General features: G+C 31.4%; 1 protein-coding gene and 1 pseudogene across 2 annotated transcripts in view; both read left to right on the forward strand.

Annotated features, from left to right (window-relative positions):
• LOC142334310 (glyoxylate reductase/hydroxypyruvate reductase-like) overlaps positions 1-25,494 on the forward strand; it is a 99,451-nt gene that overhangs the window by 2,256 nt on the left and 71,701 nt on the right. The window lies entirely within an intron of this gene.
• Positions 1-25,494, forward strand: part of LOC142334308 (lysine-specific demethylase 5A pseudogene) — a 36,067-nt pseudogene that overhangs the window by 2,001 nt on the left and 8,572 nt on the right.

Genomic DNA, 25,494 nt, shown 5'->3' on the forward strand with positions numbered 1-25,494 from the left:
CATAACTGGAGCAGGAGTTTTTAACAATTGGATGATGTTATTATGTTGAGTTTGCTAACTTAAGTATTTACTGCTAATTTATATTATAGCAGTACTACTAATTTGTTAGTCAGTTATTAAGTACAGTTGAGCTGTTCTGAACAAAGTTGTTATGGTCTAATTATGATAGTAAATTTATTGTCAGGTTTGTTGTTATTCCAGAACTTTGAGTAAAACTTTTTTTGGTCGATTCTGAAGTCTTTATTTCTATTATTTATTGAAATATATTGATGTTTTGTAGTTTGTATTTTTTGTTTTGTTTTACATAAATTACTTGTTTGGTTTTCTTACTTATTGATTGTAAAGTAAATAATTTACAATCAAATAAGGTGTTATTTGTGTTTCCTATGTTTACATTATTTTTTGATAAGAGTTTAAAAACATATTTCAATGACAGAGGAAATATGTAACTTTTTAGTGCTTTTAAGAAGTAATAATGACTAATGTGTATTAGATGTTAAACTATGAAAAATATTTCTTGTCAATTATAACTACCATGTTTGATTTAGGCTGGTTTTGATTTGTTAATTTTCATTTAGAATAAGTAAAGATGATATTCATGTTTGAAAATTATTTCTAGTTAAATCTTTTTTTTTGGTAAAGTTAGTTTTTCACCAAAATAGTTTTGGTTTATTCTCTTAATTAACATATAATTCTTCAAATTGTTCTTAGTACTGGACTTGATTTACCCAAATTCTTATAACAAAGCTGATATTAATTCTTTTTATGTAGTGTACTATAACTGCATGTTTTTCATAATGATGAACAAACATTTTCAAATTACATTGGTTAACAAAATTTAATTTTTTGTTTGTTAAATGGGAGTAAATGGCTGATTCTTATAGTATATTTTATGCAGATTTCATATGTGTTAATAGATGTTTTCTATTAGGATCAGTTTTTTGTAATTGAAATTTCTTTTGAAACAAAAAATACGTGGTGAATATAATATGACAATACATGCTATGTATTGTTAGTTTCAATTCATTGCTTTAACAAAATTTTTGAATAACTTAGCTTAATGTGTAGTGGCGGAAGATAAACTTTTTTTGGTTTTTCTAATGTCTGACTAACAACATTCTTCTCTCCTACAGTCAATAGCAGAGAGTAGGAGGAACAGTGGCTTATTGGCCACTGCTCTTTTATGTAATGATTGTTTCTATCCCTGCTGCCCCAATCACACAAAAAGCAACAGAACTTAGTGTATCCAAGTTGCAGTCTAAATAAAAGCGCTGTTACTTTCAGATCCCCGTAAATATTTCTCATACTAAATTCTGTTCAATAAAAGTTTAATATTTTTATAAGACTCCTTCATGTGAACAGCGTATGCTAATGGTGTTGATGGGTATTTATTTCCAATGTGAAGTAGAACAACTTTCAAACAAAGCTTTGACAAGTCAGTAAAAAGTCGCCACTCATCAGGATGGTGCATATGACCTAAAACTTCCAATAGAGTCCACATCATTACAATATACTAAGTTTTCGTAGAGAGAAGAAATGTTCAAATTCTGACTGTCTGTCACAGAAAGCACTTATTTTAGTGTTTGGTTGTAAAAGATGCCATCCTTTCAGTCTTGATGCCAGTATTTAATATTTGCTTGATTCTTTGATAAATTTAGATCACAAACCAGATCATTTAATTCTGACTGATTAACTAAATGGGGTTCAGTATATCCATTTTCTAAAAACTTTGGATCTCTTTCTTCATCGCCTGGTAATCTGCTTAAGATTTGACATTCATCTTCATCTAAGCTCCATGTTTCTGGTGGTACTGGAATTGGAAGCTCTTGGCAATGTGGCACTGGCCACATGGCGAAGGAATATCAGGGTATTTAAAAATATGTCTAGTTTTAGCTGTTATCGCAGTTATCTTTATTAGACAAAAATAACAGTCTGAGGTGTGATCCTTCGCTTCTCTTCAAAAAACTGGATTTCCAAATGGCGTGTGAAGAGATCAATTTAGCCAACCAGTCAACAATATTGCACAAGAAGCCAGCAAATATGAGGAGCCCAAGATTTGCCCTGATCACCCAATTTACATTTAAAATACAGTTCATATAACTTTTTTATCAATGGAGTTATATTTCTTTTCCGAGACTTCAATGTTACCTCACCACAGATGTAGCAGAAATTGTTTGGATGATTAATGTAACTGTGAGGCATTATTAATACATAACAGTAACTAATATTGCTTGTTTACACATTACAAACACACTAATTTAATAGATATACACTCGCTTTACTGAACAACATATAACCACAAATACGAAATCCAGCTACAAAACTGAATGTTACACAAGAACTCTTGTAACTGAATATTACACAAGAACTCACACTTTAATGAGAATTAAAAATATTTCTCTAGTCTGCACAACAGTTTATACGTAAATATAATAACAGAAGTAGCTAATGAATGAATGAATGAGTGATTTGTTTATAGTAAGATGAAAATAGGAAGAATGAGTCGCATTCTTGTTCATTTTAATTAATGTGTAAATAATAAACATGATGAAATGTAACAAATCAATTTGACAACAATTAAGACTATTAAAAAAACAAATGCTATTTAGTTGATAAATAATATAATTTCTCAAAATGCTATGCTTATGAGTTCATGCATGATACTACCTGAAAATAAGAATGGTAGTTCCAAAAAAACTAATCCTGATAGAAGAATTCTGATTTCATATTTAAAATCAGCATGGAAAATATTATAAGAATCAGTGTTATTAAACTGTGGTATAAACCAGTTTTACACCATTTATTTACAATAGTAAGAGTTAACAGAAGATTATTAAATGAATGGAATCTTAAAAAATAAATAAAATTTAAACAACTTAATAACGATTTTTCTCCTCAATAGCAGGAGAAAAGAATATGGAGGTAGAAGAATTTTGTTATTTGGGAAGTAGAATTACTAAAGATGGACGAAGCAGGAGCGATATAAAATGCCAAATAGCACAAGCTAAACGAGCCTTCAGTAAGAAATATAATTTGTTTACATCAAAAATTAATTTAAATGTCAGGAAAAGATTTTTGAAAGTGTATGTTTGGAGTGTCGCTTTATATGGAAGTGAAACTTGGACAATCGGAGTATCTGAGAAGAAAAGATTAGAAGCTTTTGAAATGTGGTGCTATAGGAGAATGTTAAAAATCAGATGGGTGGATAAAGTGACAAATGAAGAGGTATTGCGGCAAATAGATGAAGAAAGAAGCATTTGGAAAAATATAGTTAAAAGAGACAGACTTATAGGCCACATACTAAGGCATCCTGGAATAGTTCCTTTGATATTGGAAGGACAGGTAGAAGGAAAAAATTGTGTAGGCAGGCCACGTTTGGAATATGTAAAACAAATTGTTAGGGATGTAGGATATAGAGGGTATACTGAAATGAAACGACTAGCATCTTGGAGAGCTGCATCAAACCAGTCAAATGACTGAAGACAAAAAAAAACAACTTAATTTTAAATTAATGGAAATTTTTCTTCCAAAGAACTTTCTAACTAATTATTGCTGCCTTAAGCATTGGATGTGTGCACTTTTTCTTATCTGGTTATTTGCAAAGGTTTATTTTACTGTTTTGTTTCGTGCCTGATATGTTCTTTGAATTTGGATGAAGGTTTGTCCATCCTGCCTTTTGAAGTAAGCTTGTTTATTGTAATCTTTGCACTTTAATGTACCATTAAATTGTATACTGCTTGGTAGGTATTAGCATGTGTTTCTTTAGTTTGTTATATGATGAATATTTTGTTTGTATGTTATACAGTAAACTTATTTACTAAACATGTTGGCAGTTGTTTGACCGTTGTTTGATCCATGTTTATGTTACTTATTTTCTGTCATTTGGTGTGTTTGTTTTTTTTATGTTTCATTTACATGTTTATAAGTTCGAATAGCTGTGCCAGATATTTCATTGAATTGAATTGAGTTCTTCAGTATAGTTGTTAGCTGACACTATCTTTGTGTGCTTCGTATGGAATTAAAGTTTATCATATTTTCTCATAAATCACTCTTCTCAAATAATGATTTGATTATTCCTCAGTATGCATTAACTTCATTACTGGGTGGGATATTAACCCTTTATTTTGAAAAGCACTGTAATTATAGTAGATTTATTTTTTTGATTTTCAGATTCTATCCTGACTACTTATGTTTTTCTAGTAATTTATCAACTATCTTACATTAAAGTTTACTTACTTTTTTATTATTAGTGATTTAACCCATCAGGTTAGTCTAGTGGTTAAACTTATCACAAAATCAGCTGATTTTTAAAGTCAAGAGTTAGTTTTAAGGTTCGAATCCTTGTAAAGGCAGTTTTTCTTATATAGAGTTGAATACTAGACTGTGGATACCATCGTTCTTTGGTGGTTGGGTTTCAATTAACCACATGCCTCAAGAGTAGTTGACCAGGTCTGTAGTCTGTTCAGGACTACTGAACATTTGCACCTGCAGGCCTGGCAAGCCGATAGCAGTAGTTGCATTTGCCCATACACATACACACGTGCGCACATCTGGCAGCAAGCTGGAAAAACTGGTTGAAATATTTATAATAGTGATTTATTAGTGGAATTAATTGCGGAAATGTTTTGTACAGATTTTATTTTATTAGCTGTATGGTTGTGTTATCCCCACTTTTGAAGTGAATATACTTAAACTACAAAAACAAATGTTCATTTTATGTGTTGTTTTTATCAAATTTAGTACATTCATAAATCTTGTGGGGTTTGAGTGTATGAGTTCATGACTTGTAATTCTAATGTGTAAGATTTGCAAGTTGTTTTTAGTATGTTTGCCTGTATATCCTATTTCTTTGAGGTGCTATGCAAAGGTTCATGATGCTTTTTATTATGTGTACGGTATTTGTATATTTTCAAACCAGTACATTTTAAAAATAATGAACTGTGATGCACATTTAAAAAATACAGTATTTCTAATAACTTACCTAAAATATTTTAAGTCATTCTTATAACTATCTTCAGTGACTACTGCTGGTGTTCTTATCTTGGTATCAGCTGATGTTACTACTCACAGGGTTATTTTTTGTATAAGGCATTTATGTATTAGGATGTGACTGAAAGTATGTTGGATTTGAATTGTTTATGTTCATTTATTTGTATATTTCATAATGTTCGATTGTGTTATCATGTTGTCCTTTTTGTATGTGTTGAATATCTGTGTTGTTGAATGTTGACGTATTTGTTAATTTGCATCTATGAGATGTTTGGAAAATATTGATTGTGTTGTTATTGCAGAAACATATATATATATTTTGTGCAGTTGGAGCAGATCAGTTTATATTTCCCAGGGTTTTGTATAACTCCTAGTTTCAGCGTTCAAGTACTAGTAAAGGCAGTTACTTTTATACGGATTTGAATACTGGATCATGGATACCGGTGTTCTTTGGTGGTTGGGTTTCAATTAACGGCACATCTCAGAAATGATTGATCTGAGACTGTACAAGACCGCACTTCACTTAACACTCATACATATCATCCTCATTCATCCTCTGAAGGAATACCTGACATTGATTCCTGGAGGCTAAACAGGAAAAAAAGGAAGGGTTTTATTTGGTTTAGTGATTGTGGTTCTGAGCATAAGATTTTTTTTTGTTCTGAAGTACATTGTTCCTAATTTTTTTGTTAAATTAGTGTTACTTTCTCAGGGTCTTTGTTTATGTTTGTTAAGGTGATGTAGTTTTTGTTGATCATTTTATTTATTAATATAGGAGTAAATCAGTGTGTATATTTATTTGTATTTGCTAGATATTGTATTGTAATAGATTTTTCAGTATAGTGTTTTATGTTTGTTTTATGAAATATAAGTTGAGTGTAGTTTGGCATGAGAGAGAAATTAATGAGAATGTCTTGTATTTGTTCCAACGTATAAAAGTATGATGTCATTAACATAATAGTGCTAGAGTAATATTGTTGCCTTATTTGCATTTTTCATTGTATATGAGTATTTACAAAGTTTATAAGAACATTTTAGCCTGGAGGTTAGAAATGGGTTATCTCATTGGTAATGTGGTAGGGCTCTAATAAAATGTTAACCACATTTTCTTGTACTGATTGGATAATTTAAAACATTTGTTCAGTATATATGACTTACTTTTAGATATATTAACTAAAATGTGTAAAAACATTCAAAAATTAATAGATTATGTAGTAGTGGCAGGATCAGTTTACATCGGTTTCCATTTCATATGTGTATAATTTGAGCAGGATGTATGGATGTAAAAGTTTTGATGGAGGGTTGAGTAAGAATTTTCAAGGAGTACAGTAAAGAAATAATTCTTAACATTAAACAAATTTTCTCCAAAGATTTTTCAGTATTTGTAGGTGAATGTATTATTTTATATTCTTATTGTAATCAATATATTTTTCCACTTCCAGGAAATAGTGGATTTGAATTTCTGTGAGATTATAGGTTTTACTCTCCAATCTTCTCATCTTTACTTTTTAGAAATAAATAATCATACTTGATCACTTTTATTAATATTTTTTACTTTTAACATTTGTGACTGGATTTTTTATTTGAGTTTCCAAAGAAAAGATGTTCTTCAGTTGGAAATACTTCATTAATGTTCAGTGTCATCAGAATTAATCAATGAATTATACAGTGAACATCATAATAAATACTAATAAAGATGCATCTGCTAAATTGCCAAAAAAACTGGATTTTAAGTCAATAATTTAAAAGGTAAATGTGTACTTAGAAGAAATCAGTGTTGGGACAGATGAAGAGTAGCTCAACATTGTAACAAAACCTTGAACTAACATTTTTCTATCTTTACTTGAATTCTAGTAAAACTTCTTGTAAAATTTATAATTATTGTATTGTTTAGTAATAATAACTTGGTGTGTACCCTCTTTATGTATAGCGATGAAATGAGTAATGAGATTAATTTCACTAATACTAATTTTATTGGTGTTTTTATTATTGATATAATGTAGTTTGCATGTTTAGATGTTGGATCATGTGGAGAAATTACATTAAATTGTAATTCACTGATGTGCAGAGATTTTCTAACAGTTGCCAGGCACGTGCGTGCACACACACACACACACACACACACAATAAGGTCTCTTGTATGTGATTTCCTAAAAATTTTCATTGGGTCTTGCACCATTTTAAATTATTATAATCTGAAATTGAATGTTATTATCATTGGTTCATTTTTTATGGCATGGAGGAGTTTATGTGTTTGTTACTAAATGCATTGATGTTTTAAAAATTTGATTTTCAATTAACAGTTTCTTTTCCCTCCATAGTAATCATTACATGTAATTTTGTGTACATCAGGAAGATTATCATATAATCTTTTATTGAATAATACAAAAATTAATTATATTAATTGCTTTGGTCATTATCCATTGCCAACAGCCTATTTGACCTGCCAGGTTCTTTGCAATTCATGTAGATTGACAATTTAAAATTATTCTCAGGTTTTGTCTGCATGTTTCTCAATAGATTAAAAACACAAAAATAAATTTATAATTTTGTTGTAGCATACACTTTTAAATGCAATTTTTGTTTTTTGTGTAACATAATTGTGACTAATTTGGTATTTATGTAGCACTAATGTAATAACTTGTTTAAGATGAAGAAATTGATTCCTAACAAAGATGTCACTACACATATCATTATGTTTAAATGAATGTATAAGGGCTATTTTTTAAGTAAGTTCCAAATGGCTATTGCTATGTAAATTTTGTGTGGCTGTTGAAACACCTTGGCTCTTGGCATGCCTTGCATAAATGCAAACACCATTTACAAATGTAGTGACATTGTCTACTGTTTATATTGTAAAGTTGAAGTCTTTCAAATAATTGAGCAGCTTTCCGATTGTGAGAGTTTTGACCCCAAGGAAGTTGTCAGCAGTGGGCATTTATAATCAGATATGCGAGATTTACGAGCCTAATTAAATGAGTGACAGCAAAGTGTGTAAATGGGTAAGATAGTTCAATTACAGGCAGGACAATGTCCATGATGAACTGTGATTGGGCCGAACTTCTGTAATCAAAGATGATTTAGTGCATGAAGTTGACAATTTTATGCCCAAAGGGACAACAATAAATTCAGCTGCATACTGTGAAACCTTGACGAAACTTCAGTGTGCCATACAGAATAAGTGACATGGCCTACTATCATCTTGAGTTTTGTTGCAGCATGACATTTCATGACCTCATTCTGCTGCTCAAACTCTAGTTAATCAGATCTTTTGGAGGGAGCAAATGGACCACCCACCGTACAGTCCAGACCTTGTGCTGAACAATTACCTTGTTCCACTACCTGAAGGAGTTTCTTGGCGGTCAACTGTTCTAGCGGTTCAACAGATACTGATGAAGTGAAAACAGTGATTAAAGACTGTTGCCTTCACAAGTAGCTGACTTCTGTGACATGGGCATGAACAATTTTTTAAAATGCTGTGCTAAATATTTAAAAGGTCAAGGTAACTATGTAGAAAAGTAGCATAGAGTGTAGAGTGAAATAAAAAAGGTTTTTGACAGAGTGAAACAAAAAATGTTTTTGACAGAATCTATAGTAATTTTTTTTTTATAAAAAATTGACCTTACTTAAAAAATAGCCCTTGAATATTAAAAAAAGAAGTAAATGAATACTTTTGTTAAACGTTTTTCCAAATTTCAAAGCTTAAATTATGAATACAATAAAGAGTTATGCTAAACAACAGTTGCTGAAATAAATTGGAAATAAGAAAATGCTCAGTAAGTGTATACAAAAATTATCTTAACAATTTGCAACTAGATAGATTGTAATTTCAATTGTTAAACACCTGTTTAAAACATGTACATTAGGTTGTGCCTAGTAGTCTGAGTTAAAATTTTTTTGGTGATTTAGGTTCTTTTAACCTTAGTAGATGTATGCTTTCAATTAGCATTGCCTGAAATGAAATGGATGCTTATATTTTGCTCTCTTATTGTAAAAACAGAAATTCATTGTATGTTTTTTATTACTATTATTTGTTTGTCAATATTTATTATTTCTTTTTTCTTTTATTTATTTTCTTATATTCCCTTCAGTATCTAATGATGATGACCTGTTAATAATGAAACTGGTGATTTAATTTAAAATAAATTTTTTTAGACAGTTTTTGAGAATTTTTTTTTGTTTTTCAATTTATTAAAATTATGAGCTCATGATGTTTACAAAGTTTTATGATGTTTTGTATTAGTCTGTATTCATTTTCAATTATAAACTTTAAAAAAAAATTCTGTAAGATTTGTATTCTGTAATCCTAAAATATTTTACAAAACATGATAAAAGTTTCCCTTAACGAAGTAATCCCACCAGAAATTAAAAAAAAAGAGATTTTTGCACAAAGCATTGCTGATCAGGACTCGTTTGAAAAGATAAAGAAGACATGGATGCTATAGGAACGGAACATTTATCTTAGATTCTGAAAAAGTAGTAGTAAAGTTGGATGAATTTGTTAAGTGTTTAATGTAAAGGAGAGTTCACAGTTTTTGTAATAATGAAAATTTTTTTGTCATGTGCTCCAAGTTATAAGGATGATTTGAAGTGCTTTGGTAATTTATTTTGTCTAAAAAAAAATATTGAAAGACTAGGTGGATAATAACTGGAAATTATTTATAAATAAAATTAAGTTCAGGAAAAATGAAAAATATTTAATAAATATAAAAATGTATGAAGGTGTCAATATATGCTCATTGATTATTTAGCTGATTCTTATCTATTAGTTTTTCATGCGACTTACAAAGGTAGGGTAAATACAATAGGATGCAAAGTTTTCATGCAGAAAGGACAAAGGGAAATTATATATACTGGTGAGGATGTGGAGTTAGTACTAGAGAGATGCACTGTTGATGTGGAAGGTTTAAACTTCATGTGGGTATTACCAAGTCAAATAAAACACTGTTTCATGATATGGGTAAAAAATCAGTTACTACCAAATCTTCCATTGCCTTCTACCACAGAATTCAATGATAATGAAAACTGCCCACCAACTCTTTTTTTTGCTTCAAATACTTGAGTAATCAGTTACTACCATAGTGATGATAATGCTCAATATTGTAATGTTAAATGATAAAGCACTGACATATAGTTCAAAAAAGGACAAAATGATCGGATGGCTATGTGAAAAGGGAATTTATGTGCACATTAAAATACTGAACAGATAATAGTTTGTGACAGATTATTAATATACATAAGAATTATTGTGTTTAGGAAGAATGTTTATGGTACAACAGAAGATTTATTGTCATGTAAAAATTCACAATTTCTATTGTCTATTGTAGCTTGTAGGACTACAAAATACTGAAATTTCAATTTTATTTTATCCATCCCAACTGGTATAATAGAAGACAACATTTAAATGTTGTTTGTTTTTTTCAGTTTTTAAAAGATTTTTTGTAGTTAAAGACTAGAATGTAATAGTGTAAATAAATATACAGAACATAATAAAAATATCTAAAAAATTATATGTTCATATAAACATACTGCCATACATAATTAATTAATTTTGTCAAACAAAATATTTAGTAGCCTTGTAATCTTTTTTTGGAATTGATATTTTTATTCAAACAAAAATAGTTATTACATCTAACACTGAGTCTTAAAATAGCAAAAAATTGGAGTTGCATGTCAAACAAAAAAACATATTTTTTATTGTATGCTATAAAAAAAATTTATAAATGTACTTATAAATAATCCTTTAGAGAACACAAGTATAGTGTTCACAAATCTCAGTATAATGTACATTGTAAAATCATTTTATTTATATTCTGTTTTGGGAAAGTTCATTATACTGGAAACTCAGATTTTAAGAAAAGTAAATATATCATATGATGCAATTATTCTGTCTTACCTTTCATCGAGGCTTCTGCAGTTGCATTCCTGTCCTTACAGAGTCATCGAGGCTTCTGCAGTTGCATTCCTGTCCTTACAGAGTCATCAGATAAAAGAAAATCTTCAGACCTTTACAATTTTTCATACTGTATCACATAGGATTTAAAAAAACACGCCCAGTGTAATGTTGAAAGAAAAGGAGTAAGTAAAAAATTCCCCATTTACAAAAAATAACCGTACATTGTACAGTTAACATGGCTTGAAAAAGTCATTGATACTTGTTTGTTTTATTTTTTTGAGTAAGTTATTATTCTGTAAACTGTTATATTTTAAATAAGGACTTGAAAACTGTTTCTGGAACATCTTGGATTTTTGCTTCATTGTTTCTGTTGAAGATACCCTTTCAATATCTTCTCTTCGTTGGTTTCTTGTGATGGTGCCATGATAAGAGATTCAATAATCTCACTCTCTGTTTTGCAATGACTTGTTTTAGTTACAATAATGTTGACATAGTCATCAAATGTTAGGGATAATGGAAGTTCTAGCTCTTTTGCACCCTCTTCCCACACTTTACCACACAAGCTTTATCTGCACTGTCTTGAAAATACAGAATGCTTGATTTTCTCCAACTGGTAATGTTGCCATCACATTCCATTCTCCAGCTATCATTTGTATTCCCTGTGGGATGTTGATTTTTGTTGGGACTTTTTAAGGTTGATAAGAATGCTTAGAACCAGATGTTTTCAAAAGTAGATATTTGCATTACATATAATTCCCTGGTCTAGTAGCTGCAGTACAAATGTGGAGTTAGCAGAGAGGAATTCAAGTTTAATATTAGTTAACTTGCAGCCCCATTTTATGTATAGGGCAATTATCCACCAACATCAGGATTGCCCTTTTCTATTTACCTATGTCTTTGTCCAATTAAAGAAGCTAGTTGGCAAATAATTCTTTTATCATTGTGTTCAACTATTAGCTGCATATTTTACTGCCAGATGCCATACCTTTAAAGCATCTAAGCTTTCTAAAAAGCCCCACAGTCATAGGTTTCACTTTTTCTGTAACATTGTAGGAAAATAATGCTGTCAGTCTTTCTTCTGACTGTTTTCCGCCTACACACTTCCCTCTCTTGTACGATATTGTTTTATTCAGTATCATCTGATAAAAGAAACAGTTTCATCTGCAGTTGGACTGTAATTTTCAATCATATTTTTTAAATTGTGTTGCTTCCATTCATGATTAGCATCCATATTTTCATCTTAGCTTCTCTGCCAACAGTCTTCAAAGTTATGCCATACCTGACATGAAAGTGAAACATTCAGCCAGCTTTTGCTTGAAATTTTTTCATAATTAACTAACTACATTGCTAGTTTTCTTGCTTTGCCTTGAACCATTGGCCTAGAAATGGTAATGTCTCTAGATTTAACTTTTTAACCACATGTCTGTTGCCTCTTTGACTTCATGACAGTTCCCAAGATGAATTTTCTTCCTCCTCTGGCAGACTGTAGTGTTCACACATGTTTAGAATCTTTTCCTTGTCTGTTTTATTGTTGACATGTTCACTTAGCTTTGTAAGCACATGCTACATCGATCTGTTTCATATCATTTTATCTTCACTTAGTGTCATAAGCACATGCTACATTGACCTGCTTCGTAGCACTTTGTCAATTTTCTGTTCTATTGTGAATTGCTGATCAAACTTCTAATGGGTCAGAAATGCCCCACATTTCTACAGTTAATAAAAAAGGAGGAAAATCAGTTCTAAATTAAGATGGGAAGAAATGAAAAAAACAGAAATATATAGTTGAGCTTTGTTTAATTGGACAAAAATAAATTGTCTTCTTTGTAGTTTTCTATTGAAAAACTCATTCTAAAAATTATGTCAAAGGTGTTATTTGTAGTGCTAGAAGACAACTGAATGGATTTTTTCTTAATTGAAGATTAATTAGCCATCTTATGCGGCAGCAACAGTGAGATGGAATTTAAAAAAAAAAAATTGTATTGATTTTTAGACTGTTTTCGGAGCACAAAAGGAAAAGACAAAAAAAAGTTTGAATAAGGTAAAACTCACACCCTTATTGATGCACTTCTAATAAGCACTTTTCCAGTATCAATTAGTTTTTATTTCACGGTTGAATTGTTAAAAATCTTTGCAGAAACATTATTAAAAATGTTATTTGGATTAATAAATGCCCGTTTTGAAATTTTTAAATCATATTTGAAGCAAATTAATGAAAAAAAAAATAGTTGAATTAAGATCATGGCAGAATACCTAGCAAACATTTTAATGATTGTTTTGAAAAAAGTTGTTTAACAGAAATTTTTTTATGCATTTAACTTCATAAAAATCCTAATTTTGCTACAAAGTTGTAGAACTAAGTTGAAGATATATAAAAAGAATGTTTTGAATCTAAAAAGTAGCTTAAGTAATTTTTTTTTGTTAAATTGAACTGAGTAATTGAACATCAGTATATATTTTTTTCAAAAGTGGTATATGGTCTCCTGTAAGTACTGCAATTAAATACTTCAACTTGCTTTTCAAGGTGTCATCCATTGATTCAAAATTAAGGTTTCCTGCTTAAAATTAGTGTGATGCAGAATTATAGCATTAGATGTATTCTCCGGTAAAGCTAAGGAACATATCTAGGACTTACTGTTACTATGAAATGCTTCATTAATTTATAATAATTCTATGAGTTTATGTTGATGTCATTCTATTGATATTATTGAGTGGTTTTGAAACAACAAAGAATTTGTGTTGAATGTTATTTCAAAACCCAGATGACACTAAATATGTCTTATAGGGGCATAGAAGCAGAATATTGAAGTTATGATGATGAAGTTAAATTCAAATGTACAAGAGATTAAAGAATTACAAAAATGGTAGAATAGCCATTTTTGAGTAAAACAAGAATAACATGGGTACCGTTTAACAGGGATCACTAACACTTTTTGTTTTCATCTCTAACACTCTTTGTTTTCTAAAGATTAAAATAAAGGGGAAAGATGTGATATGGTAGAGAAGATTTAAGAGTTACCGCAATATGTGATAGAAGTTGACAGAAAATGACTTTTAGCAGCGTTTTAGAGTAAATAAATTATGTTGGAATAGTGCATCAATGAAGTATGAGATTACTTTGAAGGAATTGAAGTAAATTTTTTTGGAAGTAATTTTGAATAAATAAGCTCTGGTTTTTTGGGTTATACCTCATACTTGCATAGGGAGTTCTTTATCTTTCATGTTTAGAATTAAATCTTAACTTTGTGAAGCAAATTGCTTTTGCGTTTAAGTATACTTTTATTTATATATACTACATCTATTGAATTAGTATCTGTTTTCAAAAATCGTTTACACAAGTAAATTATTAATTTACATGTATCTATCAATTAATAAGTAAAAATAGTAATATTCCATAGTAGAGGTATTTGTTGTTGATGTGTAAGGATGAAAATTCAAGACTAATGATAACAAGAAGAAAATGTCATAGAAATAAAAATACAATTATAATACATAAAGTAAAGCACAACAAATAGAATGCTAAAACTCATAACAGCAGGATTACTATGCCAATAATAACAGCATGCTACTATTGTGTTTACTATGAACTAATAATTATGATGGTCAAGTGCAAATTTAATTAACTCATTTCTCTCCATCAATACATAAAATTGCTTTCCTTTACAGATCCAAAAAATAGAAAAGAAAGTACTACAGAAAAATTCAAACAGAAAAAAGTACACATAAAAAAATGTTAGGGCTAATTTAATGAGATTGATAATGAGTTAAGGTAAGATGGAATTTCAGTCGGGGTTAATTTATGTTCAGTTTTTAAGCATAATTAAGACTTATTTTGTGTGATCGTTAAACATCTATAACAAAAAGAATAATCTATTATTTTTCCCCTGTATTTAAGTTATACTATTGTAATTGAAACTTTAGTAAGATTTATCTTGTTCAGACTTTTCCTGAGCTACTCTTTTAATTAATGAAAGAGTTCACAACTGGTTAACAGGGCTTCAAAACCAGTTACTTAATTAAACTTGATTGTTTCATTTCTTCTGAAACAGAATTCCAAGCATGTTTTATTAATTAATTAGACTTTGTAATTTTAAACTACTGAATCAAATATACAGTGTTCATAAAGTCTTTCCATGATTACAAAAATCTATTGCAAAAAAAACTATTAAGAGTTACAGCTGTGCAGTGTGGGTAAAAGAAAGAAAAATTACATTTTTTTTTACCACATCAATATACTTCAACATGTGTGCCTTTTGCCGCTAGTAGAATTCCCACCGATAATCAATTTCTCGCCATGTGTTAGACAACATTACTTTGGTAACACTAGCAACAGCTTCAGTTATTCTCCATCTTAGTGTGTACAGATCAGGTATGGGTGTTGCATAGACTTTGTCCTTAACGTAATCCCAGAGGAAAAAGTCTAAGGGAGTTAAGTCTGGTGATCGTGGTGGCCAGGGAGTGGGACAGTCACACCCAATCCATCTGCCATGAAATGATTCGTTTAGAAAATCTCAAACTAGTAATTTCCAATGTGGTGGTGCACCATCCTGCTGGAAAACCACCCTAGGTTGCAAGTCATTTTGTTTAGGTATAGCGCAAAGTGTTGAAATATATCCATGTGGTTGGGACATTCCATGTCAAGTGGACCAGGGATCTCCAGTCAACCATCTCAGAACTTCATAAAATTTTGCATGGACATTGATTGTGGTCTTAATTCCATTTTACCAAATTGTTGCTGTATATCTGCTATTGCTGATTTTCTGTGATCTCTTGAAAAAAGGGTACTTACTGTTAGTTCGTGCATACATGCAAAAAATTCCAACTGTCATAATTTTGAAGGCAGTGATAAAGCTGTAGGTTTGATTTTTAATACTTTTGGTTAACATTTTATACTGAATTCAAATATGTTATTCACAAATTTCTTTTAGCACCTGGTTTTGAGATACGGCATCTGAAATTCAGCTAAAAGACATTTTGTAACTCGAAGTTTGTAATTGTGTGTAATGTCCTAAAGTTTCAAAGCAATTGGAGGCTTATATCAGGAGATATTCATCAAATTTGGTCAAAAAGTTTTTAGCTCAAGTTTTGACGTACTTTGAAATCTTGTACCTCAGGCGTACCTTCTTAGATTTAGTTAGTTTTAGAATAGTTAGAAAGAGCAACTTTTAAACTACAAAATACATGCAGTTTATTTTTTGACCCATAGTTTATAAGTGGCAGAAAAAACTGTTGAAAGATAAATGCAGCTTTCATACATGAAGCAAGTTTTCTGTTACGTTTATGCATTAAATAAATACTCACTAGTAGAAAATAATTTTTTATTAAGTAATATCATCCATAATTTAAATATAAATTTTGATATTTTGAAACAAAATGTTGGCTAGTTTGGCAAAAAACCTTTAAAATAAAATTTTCTGAAGTCACCTGTTGCATCTCAAGTGTGTCTTGTTTGTATGAATCCACTGCTTATATTCTATTAATTCCTCCAAGTTGTAATCTTTAAGCTCAACTAATGATTCGGACTCCAATCCAGTTTTTCCAGGACACTCTTCACAATGTTGTAGCATGCAGTCCTTAGATTCTAAGCTGCAGACAATTTTCTCAATCATTACCTTGTAGTCATACTGATGATGCAGCTATCATGAGCTTAACATTTTGATGAATGGTACAAACACAAACTGAATGTGTGCCAGCAGCACCAGCTCTAACACACCACTTATGCCTAAGTTAACAAACTTTTGAGAAACAAATTTCATGTCCATACAGAATCTATGAAAATCTCTTTTAAATTGCACAGTAGACGTTTCTGCATGTGGACTTTTTCACCATCATTGATCCTAGCAAACAAAATCTCTTTTTCTTCTTTTCTTTATTGGTCAGATTCGGGAAAATTTTTCGGCAAAAAATTTGAGAACCTAATACCATCCTTCAACTTTTTTTTCTGGTGTTGCCATAATACCAACATCACAGTTAAGCTTCCTGGCCTGCTTCACCATTTGCATTGAAACCTGGAATTCATCAGCTGTTTTCTCAATACTCCAGCTACTAGGTGCCGATGTCAAAATCTGAATTTGTTGTAGGCGAGCGGAGATGACAATTTTGGCTTTGAGCTTTTCAGTCAGGATATCCAGGTTTTTACATCTTTGAATCTTACTCTTTAATTTTTCTTTCTTTTTCCTGTTAGCCTCCAGGAATTACCGTTCAGGTATTACTTCAGAGGATGATATGTGTGAGTGGTAAATGAAGTGTAGCCTTGTACAGTCTCAGTTTAATCATTCCTGAGATGTGTGATTAACTGAAACCCAACCACCAAAGAACACTCTGTATCCACGATCTAGTATTCAAATCCGTATAGAAATAACTGCCTTTACTAGGATTTAAACGCTGGAACTCTTGACTTCCAAATCAGCTGATTTGGGAAGATGTGTTCATCACTAGACCAACCTGGTGGATTTACTCTTTAATGTTTGCATTATATCACTCAAGTAACACTCAAACTAGCAGCAACAGCTGCTGCTGTAGTAGAAATAGCGTGTTGTGCTAAGATTCCAAGTGGTGACAGTGAGACATCCATTCTTCCAGAAGCCTGTAGCAGTTCCGCATCACTAGATTCTGGTTGTTCATCCTTTGGCTGAATCACTCTTTGAGCCAATTCTTGTCTACATCGTGGGCATAACTTTTAACCTGGCTTGAAGTCATAACTTGTTAAAGCTTTTAATCAGTCAGCAGAATCAATATCAATAAACCACAATCCTTTTCTGCCTTTGTGCAACTTTTCCAAATGGATTACAGCAGTCCTTCTGCAGGAATTCAAACTTTGTCAGCAAAACAGCTTTATGATAGGAACATATGTCATCATCTTCGTTAAAGCTAATTCCAGATCACCTCTGCAAAAGTTCTTTGTCCATTGCTGATAGTTCTTTCACAGACATCAAAAAAGCTTTTCCATAATTAAATGTTAGACTTGAGGTATTCAGGCTTGCCAAAATACCAAAATTTTAAAACAATTCAATACACAGTTTAGAGATAACAATAATTGTCACAACTGATTGTAGAAGTTATTTACTAACAATTAAGCTAATTCACAAAAAGTTAATACTTTTTGTGTTTAGATTTTTATTATTTTTTTAAATTATATTTTTATTCCAATTCTAGAAGTTCCAGAAATTTTCTGAATGTTTTGGAGAATGGAGATTTCCAGAATATTCCAGAGCTTTCTGTAATGTTCTGTAGAATGCAGTTTTCCAGAACATTTCAGAAAATGGATTTTTTCAGATCAGCCTAGAAAGTTCTACAATAGTCTAAACTTTTTTGGAACGCTGCAAATTTTTTTCAAGGTATTGTAGATTTTAGAACATTCTTTAAAAAAATCTAATAATATTCTAAAGTATTGAATGTTTTTCCACCTTCAACTGCTTGTATTAACTACAATGTCCACAGATTAAAAACCTGTTGCACGCAAAAGATTAATTATCTTTGAAAAGCTTTCTTACCTACTATAATATACAGGTTAATAAACAAAATGCATGGATTATGTTGTTTAAAAACTGCCCTTCTCCCACCTGTTACAAAATTAACAAAATCTGAAAAGTTATACCAGAGATATAAGCCTTTGAAGATGGGCCAAAAATCATGATAAAGAAATTTTTGACCAAATTTGGTGATAAATTTTTCCTGACATAAAATTCAATTGCTTTGAAACTGCAGGATCTTACACATAATTATTCCCTTTTTCAAATTACAAAGTCTCATTCTGATTAAAGAATTAGATAAGGAAATACATAAGTTCAAACTTTGACTTCCAAAATGTTGCAACAAATTTTTAGCTGAATTTCAGCTGCTATATTTCAAAACCAGGTTTCAAAAGAAACTTGTGACTAACTTATTCATTTATGTAATATAAAAAGTTAACCAGCATTACCAAAATTCAAATCTGTATCCTTACTATTGCTGCCAAAATTATTAAATAACAATTTTTACATGTGTCCACAAACTGTAAGTAAGTACCCCTTTTGCAAGAGGCCACAAAAAATCAGCCATAGCAAATAAAGAGCTGCAGTTTTGTAAAATGGCTTTTCAAACCATGAGGAACCTTCACCAAAAATTTGATAATATTTAGAGATGGTCAGCTGGGGACGATTGTCAAAACTGGACCACTTGACATGGAATGACCCTGTTAGCTGTTATTGATTGGTCAGTGAAAAAGAAGGGAACAATGATTTTGTTGTGCATCAAACCACACCACACATTCTCTCTAATTTTTTCCCAGGCAAAGTATGGATTTTCTGAGCCTGCAACAGAATTATAATTATATCTTTCTATTTATGTGAATCGTGTTACTGCATGTTTATAAAGATCTTGAAATTAAAATATTGATTTTACATATTAAGAACACATGAATGATGATGATTCTATTACTTTATACTTTGGATATTCATAAATCACAATAAGAAATAATTTTTCATGTATTATTAACAATTTATAAACTCGACAATTGCTGTGATATTATAGTTCACATGTGAAGCTGTGGGTACCTGCTAGTAATAAAGCTGTTCAATGATGCAAATTATTAACAAATTAGCTAAATTACTAACAAAGGAAGAGTTAAAGAAATATACTGGACTATGATTAGTAAATGTGAAAAATAATTTCTTGAGGATGTAATATGGCATACCTCTTTTCCATTCTATGTTGATCAAAAGTCATTATTTCTCTCTTTGAAATAACTGATTATGTATCTCTCCCCACCCCCAAAAAAAAAAAAAAACAATCTCATAATTATGTTACATATTGTATTGGAATTCTGATTTTATATTCCATATTTATTTATTTATATTCATAATCTGTTAGTTTTCTGTTGACTAAGGTTTGGTCTTTAACTTAAGACCTGTAGTTTATTTTGATTATACTAACTGTTTTTATTGTATTCACAATTGATTGGTGGTTGTAGCTGTAGTACATTAAGAACTGTTTCAGATGTTGCATTAAGCTTCCTTGTTCTGTTCATTCATTTTCTTAATCCTCTTGTTGTTTATTTATAGGTATAGTTCATGTGTAAGTGTAATAAAACACTCAAACTGACTGAATATCTGTTTTTCCATCAAAATATTCAATTTATAAAACATGTAGATTTAAAATATTTTAATCAGTAATATGTAATGTATTTATTCCTGTATTGTTTTATTTTGTGTTGTCTTGTGTGTGTCATAATCTTGACCATAAATTTACATTATGTGAACATGTTTTGAAACAATTTTATTCTTTTAGGGTGAATATTCAAAGTAATCAATAAAGAAATATTTGTATTAAAATAAAAGAATGTTATAAAATGAAGATATGGAAGATTCTTGTGAAAAAGAGGTAGCAGATGAAAATGTTATTGATCGTTCATTTTTTGATGATGGATTTTTTTCATTTGTTAGACCCCATGAAGCTCCAGTGTTTGAGCCTTCAAATGAAGAGTTCCATGATCCAATGCGGTACATTAATAAAATTCGTCCAATTGCTGAAAGATCTGGCATTTGCAAAATCAGACCACCAGCTGATTGGCAACCACCATTTTGCATTGATGTAGACCACTTTAAATTTACTCCACGTATTCAGAGACTAAATGAGCTTGAAGCAAAAACAAGAATAAAATTAAATTTTTTGGACCAAATCGCTAAGTTTTGGGAGTTACAAGGTTCACAATTAAAAATACCTGTAGTTGAACGACGGGCTTTGGATCTGTATACTCTTCACAAGTTGGTTCAAGATGAAGGTGGTTTGGAGATTGTTGCCAAAGAAAGAAAGTGGTCAAAAATTGCTTATCGTATGAATTTTCCTTGTGGTAAAGGTATTGGAGCAGTGCTGAAGAGTCACTACGACAGAATTCTTTATCCATATGATGTGTTCCAGCAAGGAAAATCACTACCAAAGGAAAATAATAAACCTATAAACCTAGGTTATGAAAATGACAAGGAAGACAGAGATTATAAACCTCATGGAAATCTAACAAAACAGGGTGGAAAAATAATAGAAACAGATAGCATTAGAAGATCAAGTACAGAATCGTCCAAATCATCTTGTTATAGTGAGGAAATGGCTGACAATTGCTCTAAAGAGAGTGATAATAATAAAGAACTAAAGAGATTACAGTTTTTTGGAGCTGGTCCAAAAATGGCAGGATATAATAAAAGAAAAAGAGATGATGATGCAGACAAGCCAAAGAGTAATAAAACTAGAGGAAAGAAAGCAGTCTATGATTTTGACCCCTTGGCTAAATATGTATGTCATAATTGTGATAGAGGGGATATGGAGGAGTCTATGTTACTTTGTGATGGTTGTGATGATAGTTACCATATGTTCTGTCTGGTCCCACCACTTTCAGAAATACCAAAAGGTGATTGGAGATGCCCTAAGTGTGTTGCAGAGGAAGTTAGCAAGCCTACTGAAGCATTTGGTTTTGAACAGGCTCAAAGAGAATACACTTTACAACAGTTTGGAGAAATGGCAGATGAGTTCAAATGTGATTATTTTAAGACGCAAACACATCAAGTATCTACAGAACTTGTGGAGAAAGAATTTTGGCGTATTGTGTCATCAATTGATGAAGATGTCACTGTTGAATATGGTGCTGATTTGCATACAATGGATCATGGTTCTGGGTTTCCTACAAAGCTTATGTTCAAAGAAAATGAAGAACCACATCCTCTCTTAAAGCAATATGCTGAGTGTGGATGGAATTTAAACAACTTACCTATTCTTAAAGGCTCAGTTCTTGGTCATATCCCTGCAGACATTTCAGGAATGAAGGTTCCATGGATGTATGTGGGTATGTGTTTTTCTACATTTTGTTGGCACAATGAGGATCACTGGAGTTACTCAATAAATTATCTTCATTGGGGAGAACCAAAAACATGGTATGGTGTACCAGGTAGTAGTGCTGAAAATTTTGAGAAAGCAATGAAAGCAGCTGCACCAGAATTATTTCAATCACAGCCTGATCTTTTGCATCAACTTGTCACTATTATGAACCCAAATGTGTTGATGGAAGCAGGTGTACCAGTGTGTCGAACTGATCAACATGCAGGAGAATTCGTTGTTACTTTTCCTCGTGCATATCATGCTGGTTTCAATCAGGGTTATAACTTTGCTGAAGCTGTAAATTTTGCCCCTGCAGACTGGTTGAAAATGGGACGTGAATGTATTAGCCATTATTCAAATTTGCATAGGTTCTGTGTTTTTTCGCATGATGAACTTGTTTGCAAAATGGCAGAAATTCCTGATGATCTAGAACCAAAAATTGCGGCTGCAACATATCAGGATATGTTGCAAATGGTTGATACTGAGAAGAAGTTGCGTAAGTCTTTATTAGAGTGGGGTGTTTATATTGCTCAGATGGAATCATTTGAATCACTTCCTGATGATGAAAGACAATGTGAGGTATGCAAAACTACATGCTATCTGTCTGCTGTTAGTTGTCCTTGCATTTCTAAACAGTTAGTTTGTTTACGACATTACAACAGTCTTTGTAACTGTCCACCAGAAAGGCATGTTCTTCGGTATCGATTTACTTTAGATGAGCTTCATGTGATGTTGCAAAAGTTAAAGATGAAAGCAGATTCTTTTGACACCTGGGTACTGAAAGTGAAAAATGCTTTAGATGGTACCAGTTCAAAAACAATAGACCTGGATGAATTAAAAGAATTAATGACAGAAGCCAAGGAGAAGAAATTACCTGATTCAGAATTATTAAAAACTCTTTTTATAGCTATTGAACATGCAGAAAAATGTTCAAAGTTGGCACATACCTTAATCTCCAAATCTGCTGTGGCAAGATCATGTTCGAAGCAATCTAAGTTTAAAGTTACTGTCAGAGAGCTTACTTTATTTTGTGAAGAGATCAGTAATTTAGCTTGTAAAATAAAGGAAGAAAGTGCAGTAAATAATCTCTTAGCTAGTGTAAAAGAATTTCAAAAACAAGCAGAAGAATTAGTCACAGAAGAAGTAGTGGATTCAAAGTTGATTGAAAGTTGTATTGAAAAGGGTAACCAACTAGATATAGAATTAGAAGAACTTGAAAGCTTAAAAATCAAATTAGAGAAAATGAAGTGGTTGGAATGTGTTAAATTATTAAAGGAAAACCCAGAAAAAGTTACAGTTGAATTTTTAAGAATTCTTAAATCTGGTAATCCTCAAGATATTTTATCCGATTTAGGTGTAGAAATACCTGACATTGAAAAATTGTTATTAGCTATAGATCACTGGGAGGAAAAAGCTAAATCCTGCCTTTCATGTAAATCTCAGCAGACTATTTCTGAAATAGAGAACCTCTTAAATGAAGCAGAAGTGATTCCAGCTTCTCTGCCAAGTAAAACTCCTCTCCAAGATGTTTTAAAGAGGGCAAAGGACTGGAAATCAAATGTTGAAACAGTTATGAAAGCTGAGTTTTACCCTTATTTGGATTTACTAGAAGATATTGTCACTAAAGGAGAAAGTATTCCTGTACATTTAGATGTGCTTCCAGAATTGCAGCAGCAGGTTCATGCTGCTAAGATGTGGATAGAAAGAGCTGCTCGAACCTTTCTTAGAAAAAATTCACCATTTTCATTAATGGAAGCTTTGTCTCCTCGCGATGAAGTAGGTATGCATACCTACAGAATAAAGAAAAGAACTTTGAGAGACAGCAGTTTGTATACACCCAGTTCTTCAGTTTCTGGAATTAAGTTATCTGGCAGTATTAATCCTGAAGAAGTTATAGAAGCATTTAGAAAAGCACAGGAAAATGAAATGAAAATAATGTGTCAGCTAAGGGTTAGTAATGTTGGTAAGAAGGTTAATGCTAACTCTGAAACAAAATTTTGTATATGCAGACAGGTTGCTTCTGGTGCAATGACAGAATGTACTCTTTGTAGGGAGTGGTTTCATAACATATGCATTCCTGGATTGAGAAAAGGTAAAGTCGCTTTAAATGAAACAAAGTTTTTGTGTCCAGTTTGTTTGCGAACACGTAGACCACGACTGGAATCAGTTCTTGCACTTCTAATATCCTTACAGAAAGTTCCTGTTCGTCTTCCTGAAGGTGAAGCATTACAAAGCCTTGCCGATAGAGCTGTAAACTGGCTACAGAAAGCCAGAAAACTGTTAAAAAATGAAGAAATGCAAAACGCTTTATTAAAAATAACTAAAGCTCAGGAAATTGCAACTACTAATGAAAAAATTGAAATTAATCGAACTGGTTTTACAAGTAAGCAGGAAAAGAGATCAGCTACCCTATTGCCTTTGAATTCCATTTCCACTGATTCTCAGGCTGATAAGAGCAAAGAGCATCTGTTACCATCAGATGGTTTATCACAAAAAGAAGTGTGTTATAGTGATTTGGATTTGGATCCACCAGTATCAGCAGCTCGATTGGGTTTAAAGAGATCTAAATCTGTGAATAAATCTCCATTAGTGAATGTGTTCACTGAGGATCTACCATTAATAACACTTTCACATAGTGGGCGTTTATTGCTGAGAGAATTGGTGACTGAAGGTGATTTAATGGAAGTAACGCTGGATGAAAGGGAACAGATGTGGAGAATCCTTCAAGCCACTAAACCTTGTACACTAATGCAAAAAAGGGATCAGCCTGTTATAAAAAAGAAAAAGAAAATTGTTGACTTAATAGAGGATAGTGAGGAAGCTTGTGCTGCATCAAAGTGTTTGCATCCATCATCTGGTCGTGATGTAGTTGACTGGGTACAGTGTGATGGTGGCTGTGATCAGTGGTTTCATATGCACTGTGTTGGTCTTCATAAAACTGATATTAGTGAAGATGAGGATTATATTTGCAAACAGTGTTCACAGTCTCAAGACGAAGAAGTAGAATTTATTGAAGAAGAAATTGATTTATCACTTGTTAAGACAGAACCACATTTAAGTACTTATGATATTCAGATGGAGGAGGTTCAAGACCAAGATCCTCTCAGAACTGATGATATTTTGCTGAATGAAAGTGTCACTACTTCTCTGCCTGGTAAACAGCAAAATGTTTAAAATTTAGTGAATAAATCCATTCTGTTGAGACGGTAAGTCATTTAATCTTGTACTCTTTATTTAATAGTGTATGATAATAGTCAAATTATGCTAATATTTTTGGTAAAGATGTGCATATTCTAGTATTTCATCTCGCATCTGAAATTGTGTATTCTGTGAAAATAAAGCTGGTAGTACTGGATTGTTTGTTGTGTGTAAACTAAAATTAAAGATAACCAAATATCTATGAATGCTACTGGATTGCAGGTTTCTTATTAAAAGCAGACATCTTAAATTTGATTGAATAATAATATTGCTGTACCACACTTGATTCTATAAATGAATATTTGATATTGAAATAAAAAGAGATTGTTTAATTCTAACTCTTGTAATAATTCTTTATACAAGATAGTATGCATAAACCGTACTTATACAGTTAAAATTTACTGTAACGTACTCCACTAGGAACCATTATAATACAGGAATCTAGATTTTAGAAAGTAGTGATTTCTTTAAAGAGTTTTGCCTTTATACTTACCTTGAGATGATGACTAAGTTTGACCCTCAAAAACATTGTTAAAAGCGGCAAGTAATCCTATATGCTATAATTT

Source organism: Lycorma delicatula, chromosome 1 (genome assembly GCF_047948215.1).
Source record: "Lycorma delicatula isolate Av1 chromosome 1, ASM4794821v1, whole genome shotgun sequence".
In the NCBI taxonomy this organism is placed as follows: Eukaryota; Metazoa; Arthropoda; class Insecta; order Hemiptera; family Fulgoridae; genus Lycorma; species Lycorma delicatula.